Source organism: Microtus ochrogaster, linkage group LG8, assembly GCF_000317375.1.
Source record: "Microtus ochrogaster isolate Prairie Vole_2 linkage group LG8, MicOch1.0, whole genome shotgun sequence".
Classification (NCBI taxonomy): Eukaryota; Metazoa; Chordata; class Mammalia; order Rodentia; family Cricetidae; genus Microtus; species Microtus ochrogaster.
Window position 1 is genome coordinate 17,817,319 of NC_022033.1, and position 4,093 is coordinate 17,821,411.

A 4,093-nucleotide genomic window follows, 5' to 3' on the forward strand; every position below is an offset into this window, starting at 1 on the left:
TTTATCTTAGCACACAGGGATACTGGGAAGTCTTTAAGAGCCAGCCAGCCATTTCTCTTTAGTAGAAAATCCAGATGGGAGCAGGGATCTGTTTGCTTTAATAGAAAGAATACTGCTAAACATGTTTTTTGGTGACCAAATTTTTTTTTCAACAAAATTGTTTTGTTGGCATGCTTTAGAGTCAATAAATTGAACTTCTGCTGTTTTTAATGGTTAGATAATATTTCATGTTTTATATATTCTAAGTATAAGATCATAATGCATGTGACAGAACACCTCAAAACTCAGTGGCTTAAGACAACAACCTTTTTTTTTGTTACCTGGGGGACTGTTGTGACAATGTTTTATCAAGGGACTGCTCTCAGAAGTTGAGGAAGTCTGATAAAGTAGTAGAAGAAAATTAACTTAATCTTCAGCTTGTGGATGTAGAGACTGCTCGTTCATTTCCTGGCTGCCCAGAACCGAATAATCACACAGTTACTATATTAATTACAACATTGTTTGGTCTATTAGCTCAGGCTTCTTATTAAGGAACTCTTACATCTTAAATTAACCCATTTATATTAATCTGTATATTGCCACGAGGCTGTGGCTTACAAGGTAAGGTTCAGGTGTGTCCTCCTTCGACAGCTACTTGACATCTCCCTGACCCTGCCTACTCTCTCATATCTCTGTTCAGATTTCCTGCCTGGCTTTGCTCTGTTAAGTCATTGGCCAAAACAGCTTTATTTATTAACCAATGGTAATAAAACAAATTCACAGCACACAGAAGAGTATCCCACATCAAGCTTGGCTCCACGGAGGAAATTGGGAGGGAAAAATGCACTCCAGCCTTGGTCCCACCCGAATGTCTTCAGATACACACCTCTTCGTTAACCTATCACTGGCCACAGGTACACAACTCTGTTAGCCAGTGGTAGTCCTGCAGAGAAGGCAAAGCTGTTAGTAGTCAGTATTCAAGCAGCCAGATCCAACAGAGGACAGTGACTATGGTACCTTTGGGGGACACACACACACACACACACACACACACACATCCATGGCGGGGGGAGGTACACTTTACCTACACTCGGAAGTCCTATGAAGGTTGTTAGGCAAAGAACTTGCCTGCGAAATCTCAGTCTGGTGGCATTAGAATGGGGACCAACACTCTAGTCTTGTGCTTGCTCAGATGTGCACAGCATGCAATTTCTCTGGTAATAGCAGTGCATTCAAAGCCAGTTCCCAGGGGAGATGTGACTATGTGGCTGAGAGGGAGCCTGGGCCAGGCAGGTGTTATGTAGACAGAGGAGAGGGAGTAAGAAGAGAGACAGTGGCCATGTTGGTTGAGAGTTTGCTATAGTTGACCACTCCACCCAGGGCTTAAGGGTTCTCCTGTAAGCTTTTGGCAATCTTGGCATGTAGCTCTACCACAGAATACACACTGTAATTCTTTATTTTTGTAAAAATAAAGATTTTATTTATTTTTTATTTGTGTGTATGTATGTGTATATTTTATATGCATGTGTGATTGTGTATGCATATATGCATACACATGTGGATGCCTGTGGAGGCCAGAAGACGGCATTGGATCCCCTGGAGCTGGAGTCTCAGGTGCTTATGAGCTGTCCATTCTGGGTCATGGGAACCAAACTTGGGTCCTCTGGAAAAGCATCAGGTTCTCTTTAACTGCTGAGCTTTCTCTTCAGCCACAAGTACCCGTTTTATAGACCAGAAAACTGAGGTTGTAAGAGACAAGTGGCTTGCTGGCCTTCAAGCCCCTCTCTTCCCCTCCCTAGGGTCCTCCCATGTTGGGAAAGAGACAGACTGAAATCTAATCTGCCCTCAAGTTGAGTGCCACGATTTTGAGAATCCTTGGGACAGGGATCTAGAAAAGACAGGTGACAGAACACGATTTTGAGAATCCTTGGGACAGGGATCTAGAAAAGACAGGTGACAGAACACCGATTTTGACGTTCCCACCCAGTGGTGATTTCCTGGGGCCTGGTCTCCCAGTGCGCTCACTCGGAATTTCTCCCAAGTTCTGCCAGTCGTGAGGGTGGGAGGACTGGAATTCTCTAGGGGCCGAGGCTGCCGCTCAGCTTGCCATGCAGCCCTGACAAATCAAGTGACTAAAACCCATTAATTAGCAGTTTTGGAAACAGTTGCAAAGTTAATTATTCCGTTTTCTGATGAAAGAAAGCTAATTTTTGGCATTTACCCTGACAGTGACATGAACTAACATTTTTCGAGTTGACATCCCTCAAGATAAATGATGCCAGGAGGCGTCTGTGCAAACATCCTGGCCCACAGCTTGCTGCAAGGCCTGCCTGCTCCCGGTGCCTTCGCCACACTGCCTGGCCTAGTGAGTTTGGGGCGTGTGGAGAACTAAGTAAAGGTTTCTTTTGGAGGAGAAGGAGGGTGATGGAGAAGGGAGCCAGTGACACAGGGAAGAGGCTCAGGGCCGTAGGAGGGACTGTTTGCTTGTTCGGGTTTTTCTCTGACTGGGAGAGTAGGGACAACATCAGTATGACTATCCATCCCCCAGGAGGTGTCTACCTAGGGAAGGGCTCTTATTTTTCCAAGTGCTTGCTTCCGTTTTGAGATCTCTGCCACCAACTTTGCTTTTGCATATAAGGCCCGCACATCCAATTGCCTGCTTGACATCTCGAAAGCATCTCAAATTTGGTGCTTCCCTCTGCTGATGTTTACTTTCTCCAAGTTTTCCCTATTCATGGACATGGCACCAACATCTATTCAAAGGCTCAAGCCAGAAGCCAGTCCAAAGCCAGAACCCAGACCTCTGCGATTTTCCTTCTCACAGTGAATTCCCCACAGCCAGTCCATCAGCAAAGGTCTGCAGAGGCCACCTCCAAAGTAGCTCCAAAATGTGCCTCAGGTGTGGCATCTTTGCTGTGCTACCTTTGTGTTTGCCACCGTCACCCTTCCAGATGGGCCGTCCTGTGAAAATATAACAAGAGCCACCTGTGAAAATGTCAGCATTTTCTTGGCACTGCACTGAAAAAGCAAAACAAAACAAAATAGGTGACTGTAATTTGTGTGTGGTGTGTGTGTGTGTGTGTGTGCACACATGGTGGCACATATGTAAGAATATGTGTGTGTTGGATATGTGTGTAGTTATGTGTGTGTGTAGTATGTAGGTGGCATGTATATAGTGGTACATATATATAGATATATGTGTTTATGTATATAGTTTCTGTATATGTAAATGTGTGTGTGGCATGTGTGTGTAGATTCTGTATATGTATGCATGAATGTGTGTAGGTGGTATGTATGTGGTGGTATGTATATGCGTGTATGCTGTGTGCATTTTGTGTGTGTACATGGTGTGTATGTGGTGGTATATATGTAGGTGTGTATGTAGAATGTAGGTATATTTGTGTAGGTGGTGTGTGTATGTATGTGTGAGATGTATGTATATGATGTGCACATGTAGGTATATGTGTAGGTGTGTATGTGGTATGTGCATATATGTGTGCAGGTAATGTGTATATGTATGAGATGTGTACATATGATGTAAACGTGTATGCATGTGTATGGTGTATGTGTGTGTGTGTATGTGTGTGGAGAGAGGCTAGAGGACAGTCTCTGGTGTCCACTCACCAAGGGTGTTGTCAGGTGTTGTCCACTCTTTTCAAATGGTCTCTTATTGGCCTGGAACTCACCAAACAGGTCAGGTTCGTTGGCCAGTGAGTCCCAGAGATTCACCTGCCTCTGCTTCCCACCTTTGGGATTCCAAGAGCATGTCATGATGCCTGGCTTTCATTCCAACCACAAGTTCTCATGCGTGGGAGGGCACACTTTACTGACTGAGGCATCCTTCAGTCCTATAATTTTAATACTGTATTTTAGTCAACTCTCGTTACATTCAAACTGCTGTCATATTAGCATAATCAGTATAAATTAGCATTGATACCCTTTGCATTCTTCTCTTATAGATGTGTGTGTGGGTGATAGGTATGTGTGTGTGTATGTAATACATGTGTAGGTAGTATGTGTGTGTGTGTGGTATGTATATGTAAGTTTGAGCTGGTGTGTGTGTGTATGTGGTATGTATATGTATGTTTGAGATGGTGTATGTGTGTATGTAATA